General features: G+C 46.9%; 1 long non-coding RNA gene across 2 annotated transcripts; it reads right to left on the bottom strand.

The window, feature by feature from the left end:
* Positions 1 to 339: 339 nt before the first annotated feature.
* On the bottom strand, positions 340 to 9821 carry LOC124850787. Of its 2 annotated transcripts, none has more exons than XR_007031698.1 (4): positions 9163 to 9821; positions 7982 to 8832; positions 4485 to 4620; positions 340 to 2224 (listed from the first exon to the last, which is right to left on the bottom strand). It is a non-coding gene; the product is annotated as an uncharacterized LOC124850787 (long non-coding RNA). The 2 variants fall into 2 exon arrangements; XR_007031699.1 differs by having other exon boundaries at positions 7982 to 8146.
* Between the last annotated feature and the right edge of the window lie 1234 nt (positions 9822 to 11055).

The raw sequence follows: 11055 nt of genomic DNA, 5'->3' as shown, positions 1-11055 counted from the left end.
AGAGGAGAAAAGTGCACGGTTCGCTGCCCGAGAACATGTGTAAAAAAATAAAGTTAAAAAGGAGGATTAAATGCCTTGAATGCATTTCATCAAGATTTTATATATACACCTAGAATAGCAAGTTGTGTTTTTTTTACATCTCGATCTTTAAATCTTCTCCTGAGAAATTGATGAAAAAAATCTCAAAATGTTAAGGAGGTAAAAATTAATTTCTAAGATTTGTTGAGAACATTTTGTGTAATCCTGCTGACAATCAAACAAACAAATGGACACTGGTGAAAATAGAATCAGTTGGAGGTCAAACTGGTTATCACTTCTATTACTTTTATTATAAGAAGATACACATTTCACGCCACCCGTTCCCTTGTATATTTCAAAGCGTCCATTTGTTCGGAGTATTTATTCAGCCGCCTCGAGTGAGATAGCTTTGTTTAGCTTCCTGCGAGCCCTTGACATCAGCTGATGAGGATTTTCAAAAATCAAGACAAACAAAACTAAAAAAAGACTGCCGGTGAGTCAAACCTTGAGAGGGCATTTCTGACAGATGGAAAGAAGAAAATAAAAATGAAAAAAATGACTCACATGAATATCGATTCCACATGTTTCCCCCTTTCCCTGCTGCCAATTACAGAGCATCAGATCATTGCCTGTAGGCCGAAAGGCCACGGCGCATCTGTTTCTGAAGAAACTTTAATATTGTTAGAAGAAATATAGAAAAGTCCTGGATATATCAGCTGAATTCACTCGCTGCATATCCGTCCCCCATGAGTGCTCCTTCGCAAGATGCCACTAAAGACACGGGGGGGGGGGGGGGGTCGGTGCCTCCGTCAGCTAGGGGGGGGCGATAAACCGGCAGAGTCAGAGATGACGTGAATCACAATTGGGTTATGATTGCAGTTGGACACTTTTTCGGGTTAATAATGCATTTTTAGTTTGTATTAACAGGAGAGCGAGGGGCAGAGAAAGTGCAGGTGGGATACAAGCACATTTAGACTCTGTTTTGGATGACTCCATTTTTGCTCTGTTGCTCTTTACTGCCAATCAGGACACTCCATCTTCAGGGATATAGCTCACTCGCACTTCAATGACTGTGTGTGTGTGCAGCTGAAAAAATGGCATCGCAACAGTACAGTCCAAGTTCTTCTTCAAAGGAAAATACCGAAAATCCGAGTATGTGGAGCGCTGCCAGAAGGTAACGGGACGGCGATATGTTAATTCGTTATACTCTACTTTTTTTAAGTGCGACTTTCGACTCTAAGAGGTGTTTTGAGATTTTTTAAGATTAGACTCACAGTATTTTTTCTTTTCATGTATTGCCAATGAAATCAGAAAGCGTGATCCTCAAATGTGCAGACAAGTAAAGGAATTCCTCTCAACCAGCCAAATAAGCCACAAGAGGATTGTCATAAAAGTTCCAAAACGTCTGATGCCGTCTGTGTGATATGCTCCTGTAGCAAATAAAAGTATGATTTACATGTTTTCTGATCTCAGGCTTTGAGAAAGCAAAATACTAAGGCATGTTTTTAACTTGACTTTTGGGTCGCCTGGTGCTGGTTTAGTGAGTGATGTGGAATATACCCTTGCAATCTGTGGAGTCTCGGCTTCCGTGTGACACATTAGTTTCGTCAGCGCGAAGTAGCGCGGTCGTCCAGCGCCAGATTTCTGGGCATGTACAGTTTACTTGCTGATTTAGTTGCTCGGCGTCGCGGTTGTGTTTCTTTCAGGGGTGAAAATGGTTGTCGTGGGCTTTTAGCCAAGCTTGTTTCCATGTTCAGCAAGCTCTCACATGATGCGTGTTGTGAGAAGGGCGGTTGCCCCGTGGTTGGGGGGACACGCGGGTTTAATAGGTTAAGGAACCAGGTTATTTCGGTAAACATACATATAGCCTAAGTATGTATCTGCATTAAAAAGAGAGATAATTAATTTGAGAGGCCTTCATTGAGTTCATTGAAGAAAGGTAGCCAATCAATACGATGTATATATTTATCCAATAATAAATGGACAATTCACTCGTTTTTTCATGTAGACTACCAAGAATCCCAGTTTTTCCCAATTCTCCCTCTGAGCAAATGTGTGCTAGAAACACTAAAGATGTATCAGTGTGTACGAACTTCCAGATCCTGGAGTATGAGTGGAACCGTGGCCTGGTTCCCGTCCAGTCAGTTGTAGTTGTGGCCAGTCCGCCTGGCCCGCCCTGGCAGTATTTTCACAGTTGTTGTGTTGGCTCCAACGCAGAAAGGGAAATAAAGAAATATAGGAGTTTTTAGATCATGAAACCTCCAACACAGGGAGAGAAAAAAAACAAACCAACTTATCTGCTACAAAAAAAAAAAGAAGCCAAAGCAGGGAGCATTTGCATATTCTACTCATCTCCTCTGTCTCACCACTAATGTGCATATTGATATCCAGACCTGTGTCTCTTAGGGTTTTTGACTACTCTCATAAAAGTGCCACCCGTCAAAGCCACCGCGGCGTCAGCGCCATGACAACTGCTGTCAGGATCTGACGTTGCCATCGCGGGCAGAGCGGGGGCCAAGTGGCAGAGCGGCTTGAGATAACATGGAGCGGCGTTGTTTTGACGCGAGGAGAGCGACCGGTAGTTAGACACTCAATCAGGACCGGTGGGACAGAACGGGGCCTCGCCAATCTCCGAGGGTCACAAAGCAGCCTCCATCTGTCACTCTGAAGCCCCCCCCCCCCCAGGCTATCTCCGATGCTCGTCCACATGCAGAAGAGAGCGACACTGGAAAAACCACTGAAGGCGAGCGGCGCTACGCGGCGCCAACCTAGCAGGAGGAGAGCGACTGCTAATGAGGAGAGGCGAGTCACAGTCGGGGGACGTGGGCCCTGAGAAGACAGTCGAGGAGCCAAAAGGGGAGGGAAAGCCAACATTATTGTTTTTTGATACGGAGCCAAGGAATGGGAACGACTCCTTTAACCGACTGTGTGTCGTGTTAATCAAAACCAGAAACGCTTAATTTAACAGGCCAAAAAAACGCAAAGGGAGCTGCGAGATAATAGATGGCATTCATCGTGCTTATATCTACAGTATGCTGACACGCGTACTTATGGTAATAGGACCTTGCACAGAGCGTATCCATACATTTACACTTGCTTATTATTATTTTGGAAAATCAAAGTCTCTCCTCGGGTTTGGATACAGTCCTCCGGCATACGGCGCGTAGACCTCAGTCCTCGTCCAGGCGTGCGTACGTACGCTAATGTGGAGGGGGGAGGGGCCCCCGTCTCCCCCCACAAGAAAGCAAAGTGTACATAATTCACGGCGCTCGACTCGGCAACCTTATGAAATAATGATGCGGCGTCTGCTTGCTCAAAAGGGGGTCCCGCTTCATTATTCTGGTACAAATAAAGAGGGTAAGTGGTACATTTAGACAATTTTGTTTGCGTTGTCTGCCGCCACTCAAATCGGGGGGGCCGTTTGGGATAAAGGGGGCTCTCGGAAAAAAAAAAAATCCCCAGAGCCGGAGCTGCCGAGCACAAGGGAGCCCCCCAGACTTCGCTGTTCAAAGGGAACGCGAAGGAAATCAAATTAGGATGTGTTCAGAGGTTATTTTAATGTGCGTATATTGCAACTTTGATATTTGCCTGCAGCGATACCTTCTATCTGTGTGAACTGCATCTGCAATTTGTATCGCTAAATATGACTTGTGTCTTCGTACTGACGTTTGCCCCCCCCCCCCCCCCAAACAGAAATAGTTGTTTCCTTGTTGGATCACACTTCAAATCGCAAAACCAGAGGAAGTGTCACTCGCGGTGATATATATCTGTCGCCGCATGCTTTTAATTATGATCCTCTCCAATGTGACACGTCCCAGATGTGCTCGTGACACGACGCGACGCGAAGGGGGGGGCCAGAAGAATGGCGGGGCGAAGGGGAGAGCGCCTGGTGGGCCTCGGGACGCCACGTTACGAGGCCCGTCCTCCGCCTGCCGTCGGGAGCCCTAATTGCCAAAGCCAGGTGCAAACGGCGTGTGATCTTGTTTGTCAGCCCCGCGCCGTTTTATTTTCTAATTCCATCCGTCTGACAAGCAATTTAATTTGGGAATAGCGGGGGGAGCGCTCCCTGACCCGCCGACAAATCTCCATTCATGTAGTTGTCAAATAGTTTAGCGGGAGGGGGCGAGAGCCTCCTTCAGTGAGCGGTCAAGGAGTTTTTTGTTGTTGTCGTTACCGTGACAGGGCATACGCAGGGGCTTTTGTGCGTGAAGTCCTTAGATCGCTGCGCTACGCCTCCGTCTTGATATTCAAATGTGGGTGACGGCCTTGGACCAAGCGTGTCAGGTAGGTAGAGGTCAGGTGCAATAAAACATTTTTTTTTTCAAAAAAGATCGTTTCAGAGACTATATGCTAATGCAGTTTTACTCCATAAAACATGAAGGCAAGGTCTGCAAAAAGAAAAAGAACTACGTGAGTGAGGGCATGCGATGAGGCAAAGAAGAGAAAGGAACATAGAGAGCGTTCACCTCGTCCTCGCCGACGACACTCCGCCGCTTTCTGTCCTTCTCCTTCCTCGTGCGGACGCCACGTCTGAGTGCCACCGCGGAGACGGAGCGGGAGGGAAACTCTCTTCTTTGAGAGAGAACGGGAAGTAAACGGAAGCTGGAAAGAAAGAAGAAGAAGAAAAAAAAAAGATAGCGGGGGATTTAAATATAGAATTGTGACAAAGAATGAAAAGAGTTCACACACGCAGAGAAGCAGCGCACAAACCCCACTCTGGATCCATAGAAGTGTGTGTGTGTGTGTGTGTGTGTGTGTTCCAGCTTATGTATAAGAAGAAAGAAGAGAGGAAGCGAAAACTGTGACATATTCATCCGGAAGAAACTCTCAAATTCTGAAAAACGACCCGAGTATAATGGGCTTTTTAATTAAGTCCCCTCCACTCAGTGGTGTTTTACATTGCACAAACCACCGGTAATTAATTGTTTCGGAAACTTTTTCCTTTTCTTTATTTTTTTTTACAGTGTCTGGCGATAAAAGTTTTTAATCGAGCAATGCCGGCGGCGGCGGTGGCGGCGGCGTTTTTTCTCTCTCGCCAAGCCGCCTCAGCCGGATATTTCATTATTCATGAATCCGGTAATGGCTGACGCACGTCGGCGGTCGAGCGTGGCTGCGACAGTGTGGCCTTTCCCAAGCTCGTCGCCGTTGGCTCCTGGTGCATGTGAAGCAGGGGAACGCGCGGGATGTCTCACCTGAGGGGTATCGCATGCTACTTCCCGCCTGGCTGCACATCGGCCGAGACCCGCGAACAAAGACGGAGCGATCGTGCGACGGAAGACGACGAGAGAAAAGGGAGGACGAGGAGACGTGGAGGATGAAATAAATTGTCCCTTGTGGGGAAGCAAACGAGAAAATGCATTTCCCATTCCTCACGCGTGTGTGTGTGTGTGTGTGTGTATATATATATATAAATATATATATACCTCAGGTGCGTTTTCCACAGTCAAAGTCCGTTTGGATTAAAGGTTTCCGTGTGCAACATTCAGACCTGCCACTCTGCCTTTGCCGGAGGTTTGAGTTACATCACGGCGTGATCGGAATATAAAAAAGGTCTGGGGCTCTGTTTTTGTTGGTTTTGTTGTTGGTTTTGTTAGCTGTCGAATGCAAAAGAAGATTGAAGTTTGAGAAAGCTGTGCTTTGAGAGACAGAGAGACAGAGAGAGAGAGGATCGCTATTATTTCCCCATCTAATCTTTTGCACTTACGCATCGGGCACGTTCCCAGTCCGACCATTTCCGTATCCCGGCATCAAATTGCGATCATTACGCGCGCGTCAATTTCACAGCTGCTGTCCTGCAGCTCCTGTGACGTGCTGTAGGTTTGAGCCCCCATGTGTGTCTTTTACATGTCCGATGGCACTTAATACTGTACGAGTGGTGAGATAAGCTTCACTCGGCTCGCTTGTTAGGGTGTCTGTAATATCAAGTGGGACCTCTTCTCATCAAAATGAATTTGAACGCTTGGAAAGCTCATTTCATCGCAACGGAAACAGCAAATACTGAATGTCTTGGAATATCTATCAGCGTAATCAATCCTGAATGTTTCTGCGCGTTTACTGTCTTGGACTTCTACGTCGCACGACCCAACCCACCATCCCGTCGCGCTCTTTGTCTTCATCCTTTTTCACCCCAGGATGTCACTGCTCCGTCTTTTAAAACATATTTGGGAAAGTCATTTGGTTGTACGTCAACACAATTTGTTGGAGATGGAATATAAATGTGACCACATGACGCCCATACTTGCAAATCCCATCTAACTTCCATTTAAAACAAACAGTATCTCAGAGAAAAAGTGTTTGTCCTCACCCTAAACAGGACTGGGGTTATTTGTTTTTAGCCTGTGTAGCTCCCTTCAGGGATATTCATTTTTTTGTTTTGTTTTTGTTTTTATTTCATTTTGGGAGAAGGAAATATCAATGTATTTCACTGAAACTCACCCGCGGACCAAATATCGACCCGTTTTCTATTGATGTTTATCGCTGCAGCCAGATGCCAGATTCTTGCGCGTGGGGCAATGTTGCTTTGATTGTTGCGATTCCCAAAGTTCGCCTCAGACTCAAGTTTCGCGGAAGGTCGACGGGTAATGATGTCAACACAGCAAAAAATATGGATCGCACAAGGCCACGGAGGGAAGAGGAGGGGGGGGGGGGTGATGCAGCGGCGGCTCCTCAAGGGTTCGCCAGCAAACTCCCAACAGCGATCATTGACACAAGTTTTCTTTAAAAAAAAAAGGAAAATTAGGAATAGAAAAGAAAAACCGTCTGGAGGCCTGCAGGAGGACTAAAGGATTACGATCACGTGACACTGTCAATGATCAATCTCACGACTCCTCCATGTGCCGAACCGATAAGGTAAACCAGTACGGTTTCCTCACATGGTCCGCCGTGGCATTGCAGACGTCCCTGCGAGGGAGTTCCATTCTGAATTCTGTCTTGGGATATGTACCAGTGTAACCGTAGCCAACCAGTCGAGTAATGTGCAGAGTGTACGGGTGGATTCAGACTGTCCTTCCTATCGTCCTTTCCTATCCACTATTCCTAGGAAAGGCGTGACGGAGGATTCACAGGACTTCGGAAGAGCCGACAGCGCTGCTCAGAGAATCCGACTCCACTCACACTATGCGACGGCGGAAATGATTGACGTGCGTCCCCAAGGGTGAAACTACAAATCTTGGAAGATGGACTACCAAAAAAACGCAGCGGCAGCCGATGAAATACTTCCGGGTCATTTTCAAGATTTAGGGAACTTTCTGAGCAAAAATTTGAGAATTTGGACCGCACCCTAGCCTCCTTGCTATCTCATCCCTCTCCCATGCCTGAGATTGCGCGTTGGAGCCCCGACCTGTGCGATCAGAAAAACACAACGCAGAGAGGGATGGTCCACTCCCGTCGCACTATCATTTTTTTGGGGTTCGGTTTACTCAAGACGGCCGCACCCCCCTTAGTCAGAATACGCTCCCGCGGCTATGGGATCTCAATTCTGTCAATGGTGTCACCAGAAAACATGTCTTATATATATATAAAATAAAAATCAAACACTGAACGACTTTGCCCGTCCTCTCACAGGCAGCAGTAGCATAATTACAGTACACTCGCCGTCGTCTTCCCTTTCGTTAAAAACTTTTCCTGGACTCTGAGGGGCAGAGTGCATCTTCGTGTAAAGCTTTCTCCTCTTTTTTTCTTCTTCAGAAAACAGCTAAATCTCATGACTCCCACATGCAGACATATACACACACACAGACACTACCAGAAGCACAAATCCCTCCGGCCTCCCAGCCGGCCGCCTTCCCCTGCTGCGCTTGATCAGGCATCCTTCCTTCATCTCGCAGAACACAGAGAAATGGCTGAGGTCCCATGCAGCCTTGTTTTCAGCCTGCCTTTTCTTCCCCCTCCATTTTAAACCCCCGAACACCAGTGAACAGGCAGCTCCATTCCAACAAACTCTTTTAGGTGTCCATCTACTTACTCGTTAGCCTTGCCCGCCCAGCCGCCTGCGGGGTCCAGCAGCAATCCCATCAATGACTTCTGTCTCTTGTCGGATTCGAGGTTCCACCCTGGGAAGTCGTACTGATGGGGGGGGCGACCGGCCATTCGGTTTTGAAGGGTAGAGAGAGAAGCTGTTGGAAGATTCCTAATAAGAAGAGAAGGGACTGAAACTGGTGTTTTTAAGGGGCTGTCCGAGTCAGTTGGGATGTGAATGGGATGAAATATGTATAGAGAAAAACCTGAAAAAAAAAGGCAGAGATGGAAGTCTTGATAGAGGTTGTGTGGATGTACAACCTGCCTTTGTTGTTGGACAGTTTTTAAAATCCCAGCTCGAGCCCCATGAAACGGGGCACTTTTGTTCCTTTTCAAGACCGTGTGAATTTAACAAATAATTGGACATGGAGCTGTTTCCTCTACGGAACCAATTTGTGCGCACAGTTAGTGAGCACTGATTGGATGGGACCGGAGCTAGTTAGGAGTTTATGAACGTCAGACTGAAAAAAACGCTCAAATTGGGGATGGCTTTCTTTTTTTCTTTTTTTTTTTACAATTTGGTACGAAAGGTGATTCTTGGGTCGGTGGTTTTGGGTAACGTGAGCCTCCAGGAAATGAATGTTCTACAGCTGTTTTCAGAGTTCGCCGTTGACATATGCAGAACGCAGCAGGAGAGTGTCAAGAGTCGGACACGTTCGCAACAGCAGGACAATTTCCCGGAACATCCAGGTGATGGGTGGCACCCGGCGTGGAGCGTCTAGCTATTAGCTTGCCGTGAATCTTCAGGGGATTTTCCTGACTCTGAGTTCTTTTTTCTCCAGAAATTCTACCGTGGGCCTGGCAGGAAAACATTTGCGTACCTTTATACATTCTCACATACAGTTCCCTGCGGAAAAGTTCAGGAAAATTATATTTACGCATGCACCAACACAACTTGTCCTTATTAAACGTTATGTGAAGGACTGGACTGACCTCACTTTGCTGACAAAGAATCAAACAATATATATCTTTTTTTTTTCTCGTCAAACAACATCACATAAGCATCAATATCTCACTGTGTGCTCAACGTTAACTGATATTTGTCTTTCTTAAGCGATTAAGCAGATTATTATACGTACATTCTTCCCTGTTCAATTTCAATACGATGTGGAAAATGTATTACTTTACCTACAATGACTCACACAGTCCCTCGTATATTCCCTAGGTAGTGAAATGAAGCAGCTGCGCACGTTTTGATTTGAGCCACTGGTCGATCTATTAGTGCACACGCACTTCACGAGGACACTTGGATTCCACTGAGGGCTGAGTGTTGACAGAAGAGTGTTAATAAGGCCAGACATTCCAAAAAAAACAATGAAAGTTTCTTTTTACATTTGTAGAATTAAGTAGAAACGTCGAGAATTAAATCAAAGAAAATCCGAGAATGGAGGAGATGTCCAAATGCAGTTCGGGATAAAAGTCAACCTTTTTGGAATATGTCAAACGGTAAAAAGCAGTAAATGTGGAATCTCGAATGGTTCCGATATTCGGGCGAAAACCAACCGCAAACCCGACTTTCCGCTCGGCCGACTCGCACTTTGCATGCCCTTCCCCCTGCGGTTCCCCCCTCCACCTGCACAGCGGCCCACTGTACAGTCCCACGGCAGAGAGATTACCGTGTTGATCTCAAAGTGCGAGATCAATTAAGCTCTCACCACATTTGCGATCGATAAACAGCAAAGCCACTGACGGGCTCCCGCCTCAATCCCTCTCCCATTGTCAGAATGCCCTCTAAAGCGCCCTAAGCCCCAACTCGTGTACAGACAGTCAGACCAAATGACTATTCCGAGCATGTCTATATCGACGGATATCAAGCGAGGGGGACATGGGGGGGGGGGGGGGGGGGGGGGGGGGGGGGGGGGGGGGGGGGGTAACAATGGAAAAGGTTGGGTGGGGTTTTTTTTTTAGGAATCAGAGATGGATTCGTGTCATGATTGTCATTTATGTATTTTCTTGGCCTCTCAGTCGAGACGGTGACGCTCCAATTTGTCTTCCTGTTTCTTCTTCTCTTTTTGTGTGTAACTGTCAGGGAGACGGACGCGTGTCCATGTCTGCTGCTGGGCCAGTCAATGAGCCATCGATCTGGAGCAGCCGGCGCTGATGTCTGAGATGTGCGCGTGACGGATGGCGCCCGTCGGAAACAAAAAAAAGCAAAGACAAACGGGAATAAAGAAACAAGTCAAGAGTATGAAAACACAGTAGTTCTGAAACTTTATAATTTGCCCATACAGCCTTTTTTCATAGTAAGCGCTTCCCATGGCCATGTTTTCCTTTGATGGTCTTTGTTTCATCCGTCTTTTATCTAAAATGATCGCAGATTCTCTTCCCCCCGTACCCCCTTTCCACAAGGCCTGTGTCGAATTTAGCTGATTTCCAACATCAAAGGCGGCAAATCTGAGCAAAGGAACACATGGAACGTAACAGAATTTGTTTGTATTTGTTTGGCGGCGGCGGCGGCGGCACAAAGACCACCTACAGTACCCTCCGTCTATTGTTAGGTCCTTTAATTATTTAAAGTACGTGGCATTGGAGCGGTGGCGTAGTGGTCAGCACTTTGGCCTCACAGCAAGAAGGTTCTGGGTTGGAATCCCGGTTCGAACCAACCAGGGCCTTTCTGTGTGGAGTTTGCATGTTCTCCCCGTGTGTGCGTGGGTTCTCTCCGGGTTCTCGTTCTTCCTCCCACAGTCCAGAGACATGCAGAATGGGGTCAGGTTCATTGGAGACTCTAAATTGACCGTAGGTGTGAATGTGAAAGTGAATGGTTGTTTGTCTCTGTATGTGGCCCTGTGATAGGCTGGAGACCTGTCCAGGGTGAACCCCGCCTCTCGCCCAATGTCAATAATTGGCTCCAGCCCCCCCGCGACCCTTAAATGGATAAAGCGGTAGACGATGGATGGATGGATGGATGGATGAATGGATGGATGGCGTTGGAGAGCTGTAACTTGACAGGCCTTTCTCCCATATCGAACTTCTTTACACCACTTCGTACTGTACGATCCGCAGCAATGTGTGAAACTAGAA

Source organism: Scophthalmus maximus, chromosome 11, assembly GCF_022379125.1.
Source record: "Scophthalmus maximus strain ysfricsl-2021 chromosome 11, ASM2237912v1, whole genome shotgun sequence".
Classification (NCBI taxonomy): domain Eukaryota; kingdom Metazoa; phylum Chordata; class Actinopteri; order Pleuronectiformes; family Scophthalmidae; genus Scophthalmus; species Scophthalmus maximus.
The sequence above is the reverse complement of the archived record's forward strand: the minus strand, read 5'-3'. Positions and strand labels throughout refer to the sequence as shown.